The 20,455-nt window shown below is 37.9% G+C and overlaps 1 pseudogene; it reads left to right on the forward strand.

Moving 5' to 3' along the window:
* Positions 1 to 3,515: 3,515 nt before the first annotated feature.
* On the forward strand, positions 3,516 to 19,551 carry LOC135274196 (homeobox protein VENTX-like; annotated as a pseudogene).
* The last annotated feature ends 904 nt before the right edge of the window (positions 19,552 to 20,455 follow it).

Raw genomic sequence — 20,455 nt, forward strand, 5'->3', positions numbered from 1 at the left:
TTAAAACTATTTTTTATCTGGTACCCAGCAAATGTGACATGAATGTCAGCAAAATGTACTATACTAACAGTTACATTTCAATTAAGAAAAAAAAAATCACTAACGTGAACTTGCATGCCTCATGAAGAACTGGGTGACCAGAAAGCTGGGAAGTGAATTCTTCGGGCAGGTAGGACAACTTGGGGGATGAGGAAGTTTGCCAGACCTACCCTATCCCACCAGCATCCAAGTGGAATCTTTGAAGGGTTTTATTCTTTTCTTTTTCTACTTTCCTCCTACTCTTCCTCCTCCTCTCTTCTCTCTCTCTGCATGCTTTCTGTTTTCCTTCTTCCCTCTTTTCCTCCCACTCTGTCTACCCCCTTTCTTCCTTCTTTTTTCATTTTTTTTTCTTCTTTCTTTCTGGAAGTAGAAGCTGCCTTACCTGCAGGAGTAGAATGGCTATGTGTGGACGGTCATAAGGGCCACAAATACAGTCAGGCCTGTCTTCCCTCCCTGACAAACTAAAGGTTGTAGCATGTAAGCCTTTCAGTTTTTTCCTTTTAACAATCAATTAAAAATAAATTATAATAGCTAACCTTTGTGTAGCATTTACTACGGGCCAGGCACCATTCTAAAAACTTTATCTATATTTTTCAGTTAATTTTCTTAATAGCCCAATGAAGTCAGTACTACATTATTATTATCTCCATTTTATACATGGGGAAACAGAAGCCCAAAGAAATGAAATAACTCACCCAAGGCCACAAAATCATAAGTGACAGAGCCAGAATTTAAATGTGGTCATTTGGCTCCAGAGTCTGTGGTCTTAACCACGATGCTAAACTGCTTCTTCAGTTTTTGTTTATATATTTATTGCTTTAATTTTTTTTGATTTTATAATTAATCTATGCTTATTATAAATTTGAAACAAGAAAAGTGCAAAGAAAGTGAATGCCTACCTGACGTTCCGTATTCCAGATGTAATTACCATTAGCATGTTGACAACTATTGTTCATTCATCATAGGTCTGGATTCATGTATGTGTGACTTTACATGAATGGAGTCATATTATCATGCCATACATGTGGGATTTTTAAGGCCCTCTTTTGCTTTGTTTTCCTAACCTCTTCCTTTCATTTCTACAACCCCAACCATGTTTAGCAAATGAGCAATGTACCCTTTTATAGTTCACATATATAAAATTAAAAATAAGTATGCTTATATACAGATATAAAGTTGAGTTTTTTCTGTTTTTTTATTTCTGCATCTTGCTTTTCTTACTCAACAATATGTCATGGACATTTCTCAAATCAACTGGATTGATTTCTCTCACTCTCATTAATGGTTGCTGATATGATTTGGCTTTGTCCCCACCCAAATCTCAACTTGAATTGTAGCTTCCATAATCCCCATGTGCTGTGGGAGGCACTTAGTGGGAAATAATCGAATCATGGGTGTGATTTTCCCCATGAATTCTCATGGTAGTGAACAGGTTCTCATGGTAGTGAATAGGTCTCATGAGATCTCATGGTTTTATAAGAGACTCCCTTTCACTTGGTGCTCATTCTCTCTTGCCTGCCATCATGTAAAATGTGCCTTTTACCTTCTACTATGATTGTGAAGCCTCCCCAGCCATGTGGAACTGTGAGTCCATTAAAGCTCTTTTTCTTTATAAATTATCCAGTCTCAGGTATGTCTTTTTCAACAGTGTGAAAAGGGACCAATACAGTTGCATATTTCAGTGTCTGATTAATTTTACATATTCCTCCAATTACAAAATCCTGCAAACAATATTTCCCTGTATACAGTGTTTTAGCTTGGTTTCCTCCTACAGCAGAGCTTGAGACAAGGACTTACATGGTGTAATCACATAGGGTAGGTATTTTATATAGGAGGAAAGTAAGGCTCAGAGATATGCTGAAGTCACTTGCGCCAAATCACACCTTCGATACATGGCAAGTCTGGCAATCAAACCCCAAACCTCCAACGCCTCAGCATCTTCTATCAAACCAATGAGCAAACCTCCCTTACTTCTCTTTCTTGGGTTGTTTTTATTCATTTCACTTCCATGAAAATATATTATGGGTTGACAAATTGTGAATATTCCAAGACTCTGCATTATGTTTCCAAAATATACTGCCTTTTCTCAATCATTTAGATGAGAGTGTACCTGAAAGCACGTCATTAAACAGAAGAATAAAATCAATTTTGAAAACTATTAACTGAAACAGCCCACCTTTATGTCTTACACCATAATCATTAGGCCTTACAACAAATAATGTGTTTCCTTATCCATTTGGGAGCAGGGCCTTCTATGTGTTTCTTCTGAAGTGAAGAGAGTTGCCTTCTGCCTATTGAAAATAATGTGGTAGCTGAAGAAATTAATGGGAAAAATAAAGTGTGGGCTCAGTGTGTTTAGCTTAGGCTTGGGTTCCAACTGGCCCATGAATTAGGAGACACTAATATGCTAAAGGATTAATCTTTCATTAATGATGTGTAATCATTTGGGAAGACTTGCTCCCCAGGACAGCACACAAGTGACTGTCTTGCAGAAATGGTATCAAATCACAAATTAAGAGTTATTTGGAGACGGTATCACACTCTTCTCTATGCTTGAATGCATCAAGTTGGGGTAGTCAGAGCAGCATTCCACCTGTGAATGCCAACTGCAAGTCCAGGGCCTTCAAAGCTGAAGTGATCTATTCCAGGCGCCTATGTACCTATATCTGTCATCTATTACTATATAACCCACTACCACAAAGCAGCTACCATTTTATTACATCTCACAATTCTGTGGGTCAGAAATTCAGGCAATTCTGCTCCATGGGCTTTAACTAGCATAACTTGGTAGCATTTGGCTGGTGTCTGGTTTGGTCTGGAGGGTTCGGGACAGCTTTACTCACATGTATGGTGCCTTGGAAGGCTCAGCTGGGCCCTTGTCCCTTGCTGTGTAATCTCAGGGCCTTGTCTTATGGTTTCTCCATCAAGATAGTTCGGCTTTTTACATATGGCATGCAAGTGGAAGTGGAGGTTGTTGGTGTCTTAAGGTCTGAAACTTGAAATAGACTTGGCATTCCTTCCACTGTATTCTATGGGTCAGAGGAGTTACAGAGCCCATCCAGATTCCAGGGGATGAAACAGAGATTCCATCTCTTGATGGGAGGTGTGTCGAAGAATTTGGTACCATCTTCAATCTGCCTCAATCTATCCTTTCCCCCACTGTTAAGATATAGGAAGAGGGAGAAGGAAAATATCAGGTAAAACAGTCCCAGGCAGACACCTTGCCTGGTCTCAGCCTGGAGGGAGAAGTGGAGGACTTAGGCCATGCATAAGCTCAAGTAGTAATTGAACTTGGGTGACAAAGCACCCAAGTACACCTCTGTCAGCCCCTGTTGTACTGGCCTCTGCAATGTTAAAATATTGTAAGCTCAGATTCCCAGGATAAGAAGCCTGTGACCCATATCTTTAACCTGAGCCCCTGTGTGGCCCCTTCGTGGCACCTGCAGTGAGCAGCTGGCAAGCAGGAACATGGCCACATGGCTTCAGGAAGAGCTTCCCGCTACAAAGTGGTGAACATCCTGAGCTTCATCATCCAGGGAGAAAGTGTTCCAAAGTATGAGGAGGGAGAGAGGATCAGTAACACAGGATAAAAAAACACCACTTGCCTTCTGCTTAACAGAGAAATTAGGGATGAATTGGAATTTGGGAATGAATTCTACTATTTTGCTTCAAGATCAGTTTGTATCAAAAAAAAAACAAAAAACAAAAAACAAAAACCAGAAAATATTAATTTAAGCTAAAGATGTCATCTCAGCATGACTGGTGCAAGAATGTCACTTTCCAGTTTTCTGATGCAGAAAGCATTATGGCGCTAGGGACTAAAATGTGGGCTGTCGGGGATCTGACTGCCTGGAATTGAATTCCAACTTCAAAAGTTGCCACAGTGTGATTTCTTAGTTCCTTCATTTGTAGAATGGGAGTAATAATAATAATAAATAATGATAATGGTAATCATAAACACTCTCTTCATAGGACTGATATAAGTATTAAATGAGATGGCACATATAAAATTTGTAGTACTGTGCTTGACACTTATTAAGTGGCCAACACACTGAAAAGGTTCAATAAATGTCAACTTTTATCACTGTCATTATAGCAATAACCCCCATCCTGCTGGTGGAACATAAGAGCACTGGAGGCCTGGGGAAAGGGAGGGAGGGGTTGAAATTCAAGTAAGACTTCTCATTCCTCTCTCTCTCTGGTTATATGCACTGGGGTATAATGTGATCTATAAACTCTTCTGTCTGTTGACATGCCAGCAAATGATATGTCTTTCTGATCTACTTAGGTTTTCAAGCTTAATGTAAGGGCCCAGGTGCTGGGGGCTTGGGGCTGTTCTGGCTTTTACAAACCCTCTGCATACTCTAATAAATAAAGCATTCACTCAGAGAGTCTGAGAGCTGGGGAGCCACATTGCGTGCAAATCCAGATCAGTGGCTTAGCTTCTTCCAGGTTGAAGTTAATCATAACTGACATGTTAGAGTAAAACTACTTTATAAAATCAATATTAAATTTACAACCTTTGACATCCTGGGACATCAAAGATAAAGGGGAAATAAGCCATGGAATAAACAGTCCTCCAGCTATACCACCTGCACGAGGATATGGAGAGATGTGGGAAACCAGGAGACCAAATGGTATGCTGTTAGTATTGTTTTTGTACCAACGTCTCAACATCAATAAAAACATTACAAAACATCACACAGACATTTACACACAGGAGAGCTCTGCCAAACCAAAAGACCTCCAGAATCAATCCAGAGGGAAGCAGCTAGATTCCTTCTCTGACAGAGAGGCTTGATTTCCCTGGACAGTGAGATGCTACAATCACAGAGTGAACATCAGTTTATGAGGCTGGCAGATCCCCTGCTGAGATCCTAACCTATCTGACCAGGATCCCTGCTCTAATAAAAGTCTGCTCCTCTTCAGTAGGTCCTCCCTTTAGTCACAGGGACACAAATATAGCAGAAGGAGACAATTGGAAGCGGAGTCAAACTACAAAGTTCACAAGGTGGGAATGTGTTCTGCTGAGTGCTCCTCAGTGGTTACTAACTCCCAGCTGCTCATGTCTGAGTAGGATTCTTAACTCTGGAAAAGGGACGTTAATTGTGAACTATAGAGGCAGAACTGCCTTACTCACTACCAGGAGGAATTGGTCTGAGGCAAAAGACCCTGTAGCATCCACCATTGGCAGGATAATGAAGGACTTTCTAAGTCCCTTGCATCTGGAAGCTTTTTTGTCCCAAGGACTAGTCAGAGAACCGTTTCACTTCTGTGGTCGGTCTGAGTTAGTTGAATAAATTAGCAAGCGTTCTAGGAAAGGTAGCAGGAGAAGGCAAAGGCAGGATGCTTGGCTGTTTAAATGGACTCTTCCCTTGGCTGTTTAGATAGACTCTTCTACAGTTCTTTTGGAAAAACAGCTTGAATTTATGCCCTGGCTCACCTGCACTCAAGGTTGTGAGTTTGAACTTACCAAAAAGATGTTGGATTCAGTGCTTCCAACTATGAAACCTTTAAGGGGAATAGCAGCAATTTCAGTTTTATCCCACCCCATCCTCACTTCCAGACTTCCCTGTCTCCTGTCTAACCCTCTAAAGAGAGACAGGCACACGAAGACCAAATCTATCAGTAGCATTTAGTTTTCATCTGCTTCTTGAATGCAAAACAAAACATAACTTTGTCCATTTAAAACCCCACAGAAACCAACTCACACAAAGCAAGCAGGTCAAAGATTAGGAAATGAGCAGCTGTTGGTAGGTCTTGTTGACATGTGTGAGTGTGAGTGTGTGGGAGCCTGTGGCATGATAGACAAGAAAAACAAACGCCTCCTTGAGCCTGATCTGTATAGAGTGTGAACGATTACCTCAAATATATAAAATGATTTTGCTCCTTTGATTAAGAGGTAAACTCCATGAGTTTCTAGAATGGTGTCCAGAAAATAGAATGTGCTATTGTTATAATTAAGTTTTTGGTGAATAAATGAATTGGAGTTTCCTAGATAAGTTAAGGGAGGAAACTAAGACTTATTTAGGGCTTAATCTGTGTCAGCCACTATAGTAGGCCCTGTAATTATGCTTTCTTACAATATGCCTATTTGTTTTTTATTACATCTCTAACAAGTTACCACAAATATAGTAGCTTAAAACAATGCTTGGTCATGGGAGCCTTCCAGGTACCAAGCTGGTTACTGCTCATTCTGCCGGCTTAAGGAGAACAATATGTGGGGAATAGAAAAATGAAAAAAAGATTGATATAAAATTTAAAAGAAAAAATTAGTATTCAATATTTGCTTATAACATGAAACCACTAGAGAAAATACTTGATTGCATTAAAAAAGGTGGTTTGGAATTTCTGTGGGTTTGATGGAGGCCTCTGCCAGAGACTAGGTAGGAAGCTACCCTAATAACTGATGCTCAATCTGCTTTCCATTTTTATAAGGATGCAAAATAAAAACCAACCTTCTTGAATTTCATTCTCTGGTGCTAACAGGATAGAACAGCAATGACATACCACAAAAAAATGGGATATGATTTACAAGTGAACCAGATGATTCCCATTTCATCTCATTGAATTGTTATCTTTTGAAGAGTTCCTTTTTGTGGATTACAAAGAGAATGCAATCACTTTAGAAATCCCCAGTGAGTTTCATAATGAACCCTACTTACATTGTGTTGACACTAATAGTAACTATAACCATGATCTTCAAATCTTCATGTAGGAGGCAGGTTTATTGAAATTATAGCATGGACCATGAATTCATTTAAAAATGTATTTTTAAAAATGAGCTTTATGGTAACCAAAAGCCATTTAAACCAGTTTCACTTACAAATATGAATGTTACATTATAATGAAATCAGTGTAGTTTACCTCATGAAAAATTACATTTTGCTGACAAGTTTTGCTCCATTTAGTTTCAAATCAAATTAAGAAACTAAGTAAACCAAACATTTATATGACTGACTCATACTGTGAAAAAAATGTGATCACAGCTTCATATCACAAAACTATTACATTCTGTTCAAGTAATTTCCTCTCAGCATTTCCTTTCCTCATTTAAGGTTTCCTCCTTAACCAAAAAGCATCAAATTAGAAAGCTTAAATGACTGAAGTATTAACACTCTCAGGAAAAGAATGATTGCCCTTTAGAATGAGGGCTAAACCTCACCAACCTACCTTACCAAGGTAAATCATTATAAAGGAACAGGCACAGAAGATTTTGGGGGGTTGTTGTTATATTCTTTTCTAATAGTTTGATTTTTGGTTTGAAGTTTCCTTAAAATTAATCCTTTAAAATCTTTTCCAGCAGTGTGCAATTCAGCAGCTTCAGGGAACAAGATGGCCAGACACTTTTATCTTTAAAGACTAGGTTTAGATTAGTGGGATTGTATTGAAGTAACTTTTGCTATTTTGAGTTTGATAAATTGTAACTCGCATATGGTTCAATTAGCATTCCTGTGAATAAATTTAACATTTCCCTCTATGCAATCCTTGCTTAATTTTGGTCTGCCTAGTTCATTTTCACTATACCTGTTTAGGAATGAAATTTTGAAATTTTATCTGTCTTAAATTTTATATTTATTAGTACATACACTTGGAGATTTGTTAGATAAGGCTGATGTATTATAAGGTGGCAAATGTATAATGACCCTCTCTCCCATGCCAAGCACAGAAAATCTTTTTCACTGAATTTGGACTGAGTTTCAATGTTCTTAATACATTGCTGTAGGCAGTCATTGACAGTTAAGTAGGCACTTGTGTCAAAACCTTTGGCATCAGGGTATAGTTTACAAAATAGAAACTGCTTTAGATATTTTCTGCAGAAAGGAGTGTAATGCAGGATATTAAGTGCTTACAAAATTGCTAGAAGGTCTGGAAAAGCAGGCCTCAAGCCTGACCTTCAGTACTCCTGGAGCATGCAGAACTGAGGTCCCAGGAAACTATTAGATGCTGCAATCAGGAATAGAAGGAATCAGGAGGCTACAGTGGAAAATTCTGAAGTTCCAGAACACATTGCTGTAGCTACAAGACAGAGATAAGAAAGCTGCAATCAGGAAGTCAGCATTACCGTCCCTGACTCTCAGCACCCAGGAAGCTGTTGACTGGACAGTGGGATACAGAATACGGCTGCTGCTCCCACAGATGCCATTACCTCTTTCTTTCTTTTCTTTTTGGGATTATATCATTGAATTTACTTACTATTTTCAGTATGTATCAGCACCATGCTAGGTGTTAAAGATAGAAAGGTGAAAAGAGGTCAGGCGCCAGGTGAAAAGTGGTTCATATCTATAATCCCAGCACTTTGGGAGGCCAAGGTAGGCAGATTACCTGAGGTCTGGAGTTGAGACCAGCCTGGCCAACATGAAACTCTGTCTCTACTAAAAACACAAAAATTCGCTAGGTGTGGTGGCGCAAGCCTGTGATCCCAGCTACTTGGGATGCTGAGGCAAAAGAATTGCTTGAACCTGGGAGACGGAGGTTGCAGTCAGCTGAGACTGCACCACTGCACTCCAGCCTGGGTGTAGAGTGAGACTCTGTCTCAAAAAAAAAAAAAAAAGGGTGAAAAGATAACAAATGATATTTTTAATTTTATTTTTTAATGGACAAATAATGATTGTATATATTTATTGGGTATATAGTGATGTTTTGATACACATAATGTATCATGTTCAGATCAGGGTAATTAGCATATCCATCATCTAAAATATTATTTCCTTGTGCAACTGTCTCTTGACACCTAGAAAACTAGACACTGGACACTGAACATCAAGTCAAGAAAAGCTCATGCTATGATGCTTTTGCTGAAATTTGACTGGGGAAACCTCATTTGCTCCTGAATTCTGGCTTCAAGGAAGCCTGTGGGATGTAGTCAGCAGACCAGGAAGACACAATAAAGTCAGAATGGATCCTGAAGGTATATCCATAGCAAAACTTTGCTCTCTCTAACACCATTGAGGCTTCACTGTAGAGAGATGCAGAACTTATTTGCAGAATAAGAGGAAGGTTGAAGAACTGGTTTTTCTTAGAATATATCACGAGACTTTAGGAGATTTGATTCCTAGCTTCTACTTCGAGGCCACAGGGAATGATAATCCTTGCTTCTTATCATTAATTTCTTCTTTTTCCTCAGCAATTCATTTTTCCCAGGAACTTAATTTTAGTCCTTGAGCTACTGGATGTTGCTGTATTAATTACATCTTTGCATATGCTGACCCTGCCTTTCCCTCTCACAAGAAAGGAGGGTACTTTCTGTATTTAATCAGTTTATTACCTGAATTAACAGAGACTAGCCCTGTATGTTTCATATGGCAGCATATTATGTTAGCATTCAACTAATGCCACTTTATACTGAGTTAAAATAAAATGTAAAACAGGGAAATATATGTGAATATATTATCTAAATATTATAGATCTCGGCATAAAATGTGCTCTTAATCTGAAGTTGGCAGCCACATTCATATCCTCCTGAGAAAAAAAATTGATTCAGTGGTAAGCAAAAGTGCACAAGAACAGCACTGAAAGTATTTTGACTTGATAATCAATCCATTATGGCTGTGTGTGTAAGATACTTAACTTTTTTTAAGTACCCAAACCTTTATGTGCGATATCTTTCATTTATATGGTACCTCACAGTGTACTTGATTCTGAAGGCATCCTGTAAGCACATGTGACAGGATCAGAACAACAAAATGACATGTTTCAGTCATGGAACAGAATGGAACATGAACCCAGGTCTTTGAATTCTCAATGAAATTGTTTTCTACTACACTAAAGAAGATCACTATTTTTCTTCTTAGAGGAATATTAGTATTAACAATTTGTAACCATGCCTTTAATGCACCTAGACAATATGAAATGCCTGCAAATATTCACAACAATACAATTTGATATACTAATGTTAAGAATTTGATTTTTCATTATTGTGATTGTATATAACTGGCAGAGTAACAGCTGCATGACATTTGCAACTTTGGTATGTGAGTTTTAACCTATTTTACAGTGCAATGTCCATTTTAGATACTACAGTTTAATAACATTTTAGATTAACTACTCACATCTCTACTGATACTTTTTTTTCTAGGGAAACTGTATGTGTATAAAGAGCATGGCCATGAAGTTATAATTTTCCAATCTCTCTTTTTGTAGTAAGCCCATCTCCATGTTTGTGTCCACAGACAACCATTCCTTCCAAGGCTGTTTCAAGTGATCATCTCCTATTCTGCCTTCTCCCTTTGGTGTCATCATGTAAAGCTTCTTCTAGTCCTTTCACCTGCCATATCTCACAAGACCCAACTGCATTTATGTAGGTTATACAATCTAAGATCACTTCATCATATACTTTGCTTTGTAGGGTAATGTCATTAAGAATAGATTGCCATTCCTGTATTCTTTCAAAGTGTCTTTCTTCTGGAGGAAGGTAAGGTTAGAGGAAGGCTACCTAGTTCTTCTGACCCCAAATCATTTGATGTGATAATGAAACACAGCCTTCTTTAGGCTGTCAGGTCTCCATGAAAACTATACAGTTTTTAAGTCTGGGGAAGTTAAATCGCACAATGGAGGCCATCTGAAAAATTTTCACAAGGCAGGACTAGGCCTTGAATAGAAAATGCCAATCACAAAACTAAGCAGAGCTATCAGGAGCATTTATGTATTAAAAAAGAAAATACACATGTTATTTTCTTGTGTTCTTAAACAAATCATCTAGACCCTGTCATTCTACTTTCATTATGGGCAATTCCACAGAGAAAGATACTCAAGTTACTTAGAAAAATGTTTTTGTTTTTATTGCTTTTATTGCTTTTCTTCATCTGGAGAAGGCAGCTTGCTAAGGAGTACTCTCTTCTAAAAAAATAATATGATCCCTATAAAGAAAGAAGCAGGATGGCTAAGCTTTAGGTCAGAAGTCATTTGCATCCAGGTTGCCTGTAGGTGTCTGACTAATTTAGTTAGTAGAAATGAAATTCTAGGAACTGCAATAAATGGACCAAGAAGTGCTCTCAGGTGGTAGTTTCTGAAGGGTTATAAGATCACACGGTGCCCTAGTTTTTGGTCTCTGTTAATAATCTGTTGTGATGTACAGCAGGTTCTGGTATATAGAGTAATTCAAGTGCTCCTCTGTTGGCATATGGTGCTTTTAAGAAGACTCTTAGGGTTGATTTGACTGCTCTGGTTGATAGAAGACAGCACAGTGGGAAGGAAGAGAACAAGCTATGGATGGTGCGTGGGACTTAGGAGAGCAAGGGATTCAGATGAGAGCAGAGCTGCTGAGAAAACAACATGCAGTGAGTTAATTAGAAAACCAATTTTGCCATCATTTAAGTTGCATGATACTGTTTCTTAAGGTAAGAGTAGTGCACATGTACCTCACAAATAATATACATATATACAAACAAATATTTAAAATATGTATATTATAGTATGTGCATGTATGCATATATACATATACATATATTAAATAACAAACTCACATGAGGCACAAACTCACACAAAGAACAAGCTTTAACCCCAACTGCTGCAACTGAGAGTTAGGGAAGATATTTGATAGAAACAAAAACAAATAATTCTAGAGGAAAGTTGAGAAACAGAAAATAATCTTCCAGGAAACAGCTTAGTACTCATTTTTTCCCTATTTAAAGATAGGGAATATAATATAATCTTTTCACAGAGGTACCTACAGATCCATTCACTGGCAAAAGGAGATATTTTATGTATAAAACTAACAGGTAAGTTTACACTCAGACTGTCATGCCTCCAGAATTTCCCATGTTACAAGAATTTGTGTAATAGTAAAGAGGATCAGAAATTGTCAGAATAATAGGAATATGGCTGACTGAATATGTGTAGTTGTAGAAAACCCGTATCATTCCAAATTTGAGTAATTTCAAGCAGAGAACTTGAGAACTCTGCAGTCAGGGAGTCAATTCTGCCGCAAAAACTGTCCAGATACCCATCAGTAAGAAACAGAGAAAGAGGTCACGGATTCTAACAGATCTAAGAAGTCAAAGAAGAATGTGTTTAATGCAGTCATAATAGATACTAACTAGTCATTCCAGGCAAATAGATTTTTTAAACCATGGCTGTTCAACACATAATCTGTGACCAAATTAATCCCATCTTAAATAGGGTTGCAGCCCACCTGAGATTTTGAAGAAAAAAATTGTTTTCCTTAATTATCTAATTTCTTCATCCTAACCAGCTGACATGTTCAACAAAGAGCCGACTGTTACTGGGCTTGACACAGAAGGTTTAGATCAATAATTCTAATTAAAGCCAAAGTAATCAGTTACATACTTGAGAGTTGTTCAAGTTTAAATGCATACTTTAATATCATGGCACGTTATGAATGATTGTGAAATGAAGCAAAATTAGCATAAATAAATCTTTGTTAGAGACTACCCATGCTTGAGTTGAGTTCAGTATTCACTGAACCCACTATTACTAGCTAGATAAATAAGTAAACAAATGTCATTTACTGTTGAAGACATGAATGTGCTCCTAGCCCAAAAGCATAAAGAGGAAGGAAAAGGGAAAATTAAAGCTATTAAGTGCCCCGATGTGCCAGGAATGGCTTTAAGAGTTTTTTATACATCTTTTTTTCTAGTGGGATGTATCCCAAAAGGCCCACAACATATAAATGATTATTTCTGTTTTATAGACAAGGAAACTGAGGCATAGACAACTTACTTATTTTGACCAAAATTATATACTTTGGCAAGGATATAGCTAGCTCTTTGAACTCATGGTTCTAAAGGAGATATTCCCAGTTATGAATATATATTATTTACATTTTGTTGTATATGTATATTTATGAATATGTTAATTGTTTCTTAGACTTACGTGTTAATTCACTTAGGACAATGGCCTCCAGCTGCATCCATGTTGCTGCAAAGAACATGATTTTACTCTTTTTATAGATAATATTTCATGTTTGATAGAACAATTTGTTTTCTTTTGGATATATACCCAGTAACGGGATTGCTGGGTTGAATGGTAACTCTGTTTTAAGTTCTTTCAGAAATATCCAAACTGCTTTCCATGGTTACTGTGGATTCAGATCTCTTCAGTTATCGATAATGGAAAATGATATTATATAATTATTAAAAAGGTTCTTAATTAAGTAATATTTTTGTTCCCTAGAAAACTATTAGTCAACAGAACTCAATCATTAAGAATGACCTTTTGGGGAGGTAGGATAATGGTGAATTTTTAGTTTCTCCTTTGTGTTTTTTCATGTTTCCTATTTGTCCATCACTATCATAGATTATTTTTCTAACCTAAGTCAATATTACTTAAAAAACAAAACTGAGAGGTATCGATATAGAGAGCTATCTAAAATAGGTGGATCCGAATATCATTTGTAATGATTTTTTGGACATTACTAGTAAACTAACAAAACACACCTTGCTTGATGAGGGTTCATTCCTTTTGGAGTATATCCTTTCTTGGATTTACTTGGTCAACTCTTATTTCCAAAATTTATTTCAAAGAAATAAATTCAATTCAAAACACATGTTTGAAACAACCTATGCAGGAAGTAGCAAATGGTAGGTGTGCATTTGGGTCCAATTGTTAGTTGTTATTTCACATCTGAAATAGTCACATCTGTAAAAGAGACTAGGAAAGTTTACATATGTTGTATCCAAAAGAGAAGCTCTATAGTAGAATGGCTGATAGCAAGAGCTCTAGGGCCAGATGGTAGGTCAAATCTTAGGTTCATCATTGTTGGGTATATAATCTATAGTAAATTTAAAGACATTTCTATAGATTAGCTTAGTCTTCTGAAAGGTAGAAATAATAATAGTACTTATACCACATAGGTTTGTTGGGAGAATTAAGAAAGTTAATATGCCTAAAGCACCTAGAACAGTGCCTGATACTTCATAAGCATTCAATAAATGTTAAATATTATTTATCCCAGATGAACATATATTACAGTAAGAAGGAAAGGAAACTAGATTACAAATTTTTATAAGGAATTGTGTTATATAAAAATAAAATAAATACAGGATTAAAAGATATTCTCACAAAATACAAATCAATCCTCATGGCATGAAATATTTGAAAGTATATTATATACTATGTTTGAACTCACTTGGCATTTGTAACTTCTATCCAGGCAGTTGATGTCTGTGTAGGAATTCTGTCTTGAGCTCGAAAAGGGTGTCTTAAAATTACATTTTTCTGTCTCCTTTTTTTGTCCTTTTTCATGTCAGATAATCTACAATGGTTATGAAATTAATCTTAGTCCCTCCCTTCCTTTATTTTATCAGGAGAGGAATGTTGAAAGTATGTGGGAAGAGTGCAGGCAGTTAGAAGTTTGGCCTTTAAATGCCTAATAATAGCTATCAATAATTGAACACTTTACCATGAATCAGTACTGATCAAAGCACTCTTCATGAATTAAATTAATCTTCTCAATAAACCTCTAATATATATATGATAATGGCATATATGATTATTTTATTTTACAGATGAGAAAATTAATCTCCAGAAATTAGTCACAAAACTAGTTAAATGGTGGAAATTGGATTAAAATCTAAGTAGTTAAAAGTAAATTCAGGCTTTCCTATCAGATCCATCTTGTCCAACAATGAAAACAAGTAACAGAAAAAGTAAGCATAGATACTAACTTTAGGTAGGGAGGGAAGATATTTAAAATATCCACCAATGGATCAACTCAGGCACTAATTCTGACTAATCAAAATGGTTGTCAGTTGTGTATAACTGGCATGACTATACTAGTGTGAACTGTATGAACACCAGCTTTGACTTTTTAAGGAAAAAAATTAATTTGAGAAATATATTACTTTATGTCTTCAAAAGAAAATTGACTCAGTGGAAATCTTACAAGCCAGGAGATACTGGGGGCCTATTATAAGTATTCTTAAATAAAAGAAATTCCAACCAGGAATTTCTTATTCCACCAAACTAAGCTTCGTAAGCAAAAGAGAAAAATTTTTTTTTCCAAGCTAACAAGTGCTAAGGGAATTTGTTACCACTAGACCAGGTTTACAAGAGACCCTTAAGGGAGTTCTAGACATGAAAACAAGAACGATACTTGCTACCACAAAAATATACTTAAGTACCTAGCCCACCAACCCTTTTAAGCAACCACAAAATAGAAACTGTAAAGCAACCAGCTAACAAGTTCATGATAGGATCAAAGCCTCATGTATCGATATTTACCATGAATGTAAATGGTCTAACCATCCCATTTAAAAGGCACAGAGTGTCAGCTGGATAAAAAAAAAAGACCCATCCGTCTGCTGTCTTCAAGAGACCCATCTCACATGTAACAATCATAGGCTCAAAGTAAAGGATTTGAGGAAGATCTATCACACAAATGGAAAACAAAAAAAGGGCAAGGGTTGCTCTTCTTATATCAGATAAAACTGGCTTTAAACCAACAACAAAAAGTAAAAAAGGACAAAGAAGGGCATTACTCTTAAAACCACACAATTGCATGGAAATTAAACAACTTGCTCCTAAATGACTTTTGGGTAAACAACAAAATTAAGGCAGAAATTAATGAAAACAAAGATACAACACACTAAATTCTCTGGGAAGCAGCAAAAGCAGTGTTAGGAGAAAAGTTTACAGCATTAAATGCCTACCTTAAAAAGTTAGAAAGATCTCAAATTCACAATCTAACATTATACCTAAAAGAACCAGAAAAACCAGAACAAACCAACTCCAAAGCTAACACAAGAAAAGAAATATTTAAAATTAGAGAAAAAACTGAATGAAATTGAGATGCAAAGATGTATACAAAAAAAATCAATGAAACCAAAAGTTGGATCTTTGAAAGGATAAACAAGATTGATAGAACACTAGCTAGGTTAACAAAGAAAAAAGAGAAGACTCAAATAAGCACAATCAGAAATGACATAGGTGACATTACAAGTGATCCCACAGTAAGGCAAAACATCCTCAGAAACTTTATGAACAACTCTATGCACACAAAATAGAAAATCTAGAGGAAATGGATACATTTATGGAAACACATAATCTCCCAAGATTGAATCAAGAAGAAATTGAAACCATGAACAGACCAATAACAAATTCCAAAATTGAATCAGTGGTAAAAAGCCTACCAACCAAAAAAACCTCTGGATCACATGGATCCACAGCCAAATTGTACCAGACATACAAAGAAGAGCTGGCACCAATTCTACTGAAACTATTGCAAAAAAAAAATGAGGAGGAGTGGCTCCTCTGTAACTCATTCTACAAAGTCAGCATCACCCTAATACCAAAATCCGAAAAAGACTCAGGGAAAAAAAGAAAAGTAAAGGCCACTATCTCTGATAAACATAGACGCAAAAATCATCAACAAAATATTAGCAAACTGAATCCAACAGCACATCAAAAAGTTAATTCCCCATGATCCAGTAGGCTTCATTATGCAAATACAAGGTTATTTCAACATATGCAAGTTGATAAATGTGATTCATCATATAAGCAGAATTTTAGTATATGTGCTGCCGAAGCGAACACATACATTAACAGAATTAAAAACAAAAACCATTATGACCATCTCAATCAATGCAGAAAAAGCATTTGACAAAATCCAGTATCCATTCATGATAAAACCATCAAGAAACTAGGCATCAAAGGAACATACCTCAAAATAAGAGCTGTCTATGACAAACCCACAGCCAACAACATACTGAATGTGAAAAGCTGGAAACATTCCCCCTGAGAACTATAACAAGACAAGGCTGCCCATTCTCACTACTCCTATTCAACATAGTACTGGATCCTAGCCAGAATAATCAAGCAAGAGAAGGAATTAAAAGGCATCCAGAGGCTGAGGCAGGTGGATTACTTGAGCCCACGAGTTTGAGACCAGCCTGGGCAACATGGGGAAACCCTATCTCTATGAAACAACAAAAAATTAGTCATGGTGGCACCCAGCTACTTATTGTAGTCACAGCTACTTGGGAAGCTGAGAGGAGGGAGTTTGGGAGGCCAAGGCTACTGTGAGCCATGATCACACCACTGCATTCTCGCCTGGGTGACAAAGCGAGATTCTGTCTCAAAACAAAACAACAAACAAACAAACAAAAACAAACCATCTAAATAGGAAAAGAAGTCAAACTATCTCTCTTTGCGGATAACATGATTCTATACCTAGAAAACTTTAAAGACTGCCAAAAGGCTCCCAGAACTGATAAACGACTTCAGTAACGTTTCAGGATACAAAATCAGTGCACAAAAAATCAGTAGTGTTTTTATATACTGATAATGTTCAAGCTGAATGCCAAAACAAGAACACAGTCCTGTTTACAGCAGACACACACACACACACACACACACACACACACACACAACCTAGGAATACATCTAACCAAGGAAATGAAAGAGCTTTAAAAGGAGAACTACAAAACACTGCTAAAAGAAATCATAGATGACACAAACAAATGGAAAAACATTCCATACTCATGGACTGGAAGAACCAATATTAAAATGGCCATACTGCCCAAAGCAATCTACAGATTCAATGCTATTCTTATCAAACTACAAAATGCCATTTTTTACAGAATTAGGAAAAGCTATTCTAAAATCCATGTGGAACTAAAAAAGAGTCCAGATAGCCAAAGGAATACCAGGCAAAAAGAACACAGCCAGAGGCATCACATTACTTGACTTCAAACTATACTATAAGGCTACAGTAACCCAAACAGCTACAGGCACAAAAACAGATATGTAGACCTATGGAAAAGAATAGTGAATCCAGAAATAAAACTGCACACCTGTAGCCATCTAATTTTTGACAAAACTGACAAAAATAAGCATTGGGGAAAGGAATCCCTATTCAATAAATGGTGCCGGAATAGCTGGCTAGTGATACGCAGAAGAATGAAGCTGGATCCTTACCTTTCGCCATATATAAAAATTAATCAAGATGGATGAAAGATTTAAATGTAAGACCTCAAATAAAGAATCATAGAAGAAAACCTGGGAAACACCATTCTGAACCTCAGCCATGTCAAAGAATTTAGGACTAAGTTCCCAAAAACAATTGCAATAAAAACAAAAATTGACAAGTAGAACCTAAATAAACTAAACAGCTTCTGCACAGCAAACGAAGCTATCAACAGAGTAAATAGACAACCTGCAGAATGGGAGAAAACATTTGCAAATTATGCATCTAAGATCTAGTATTTAGAATCTATAAGGAACTGAAACAGTTGAACAAGCAAAAAACAATCCTGTTAAAAAATGGGCAAAAGACATGAAAAAACGTATCTCCAAAAAGACATACAGGTGGCCAATAAATATATGAAAAAATGTTCAACATCACAAATCATCACAGAAATGCAAATCAAAACCACAATGAAATACCATTTCACACTAGTCCGAATGGCTATTACCAAAAAGTCAAAAACCAACAGATGCTGGTGAGGCTGTGGAGAAAAGGAAATGCTTATACACGGTTGGTGGAAATGTAAATTCTTTCAGTCACTGGGGAAAGCAGTTTGGAGATTTCTGAAACAACTTCAAACAGAACTACCATTACTGGGTATATATCCAAAAGAAAACAAGTTGTTCTACCAAAAAGATACATGCACTCTTACATTTATTGCAGCACTAGTCACAATAGCAAAGATGTGGAATCAACCTAAGTGCTCATCAATGATGGACTGGATAAAGAAAATGTGATACACATATACAATGGAATATTATACATCCATAAAAAAGAATGAAATTATGTTCTTTGCAGCAACAAAGAAATTATGTTCTTTGCAGCTGGAGGTCATTATTCTAAGTGAATTAACACAGGAACAGACAACCAAGTATTGCATGTTCTCACTTGTAAGTGGGAGCTAAACTCATGGACATAAACAGGGCAACAGTAGAAACTGGGGACTACTAGAGAGGGGAAGGAAGGAGGGAGCAAGAGATGAAAAACTATTGGCTGCTATACTCATTATATGGGTAATGGGGTCATTTGTACCCCAAACCTCAGCATCGCACAATAGACCCAGATAACAAACCTGCATCCATATCCCCTGAACTAAAATGAAAGTTGAATAAAAGTTTTTTAAAAAAGCTAATCGTAAGCACTGTGTGAAAAAATAAAAAGTCTGGCCAGGGAGATGCAGCTCTTAGAGGTCCAGATAAAAACCTGGTTTCAAAATCGCTGGATAAAACACAAACGGCAGATGCAGGACTCCCAGCTGAACAGCCCCTTTCTCGGGTCTCTCCACGAGCCCCCGGCTTTCCACTCACTGTCTTCTGGCCTTGCCAATGGCCTGCAGCTGCTGTGCCCTTGGGCACCCCTGCCCCGGCCCAGGCTCTGATGCTACCCTCTGGCTCCTTCTGGGGTCTCTGCCAAGTGGAATAAGAGGCCCTGGCCTCTGCATGGCCTTCCGGCCGTGGGCAGCCTCTGACATACCACCCTCAAGCCCAGGAAGTGGTGTGCATATGTTGGGACCAGCCCTGTCCATGGGGCCCTGGGGCCTGTGTGCTCTGCCGGAGACGGGATTCATTTTGAGGGAGCGCCTCTGACGCCATTCCTCCCACACAAGCGGTCTGTGCAGATTGCACCTGGTGCCTACTCAGAGGACTCAGCTGTTCTGTTTACATCTTGGCGGCACCTCTCACCCTGACCCACGCAAAGGTTCTGGAGATTTCTGGAGAATATATTTATTTAAGCCACCTCTTCACTGAAAGTTACCAAAAGTGTCGGTTTAGGAAGTAAATGAAGGGTCAGTGAACAGAGTCAAACACAGAAGTGGGCTTGTTATGGACAGGGCTTTCAGCATATGATGAAAGGATAATTTGTTTTTTAAAAAGCGTTGGAAAAACTGGTTTTCCAGTTGGAAAAAGTAAAGGCTTAAGGTTCGTGTGTAGAAAAGAAAACCATGAAGGACTGGAAGGGAATGCAGGTGTTGTGTTTATAACCTTGTGGATGGAGTATCTCTTAACAAGCATCCCAACCTGGAAAGCAGGAGAGAACAAAGGTGAAAATTAAGGCAGGGCGCTGGGACCCTGCAGTGCGCTCTAGGCCGAGAGTGAGCTGGGGACTGTGCCCGCAGTCTCCTGGGGGCTGCTCTTCTCCAGCCAGCGTAAGCGGGGCAGCCGGGACCTGCAGCTGGGCCTGGACTGAAGTTGTCCCGCATGTCCCCTCCCTCCAGCATGTGCTTACCTGTCCCCGTCTTCGCAGCAGTCTTGGGACAAAACAGAATGACTCAAGGACCGCACTTCCTGCAGAAAGTCCGGAAGTGCTCAGAATGGAAGGCACGGAAGCCTCTCCCGGGAAGGACTCTCCCTCACTGATGGACCATTCTTGGTTCAGACTCCTGACTGCACTCACGGAACCTTAGACGAGCATGCATCCGTCCACATCGACCCACAGTGCCCAGGAGGCAAGCAGCACGGGTGCCCAGACAGCGGGTTGAGCCTGCAGGAC

This window comes from Aotus nancymaae, unplaced genomic scaffold (assembly GCF_030222135.1).
Source record: "Aotus nancymaae isolate 86718 unplaced genomic scaffold, 86718_ANA_hifiasm-v0.15.2.pri h1tg000011l, whole genome shotgun sequence".
In the NCBI taxonomy this organism is placed as follows: domain Eukaryota; kingdom Metazoa; phylum Chordata; class Mammalia; order Primates; family Aotidae; genus Aotus; species Aotus nancymaae.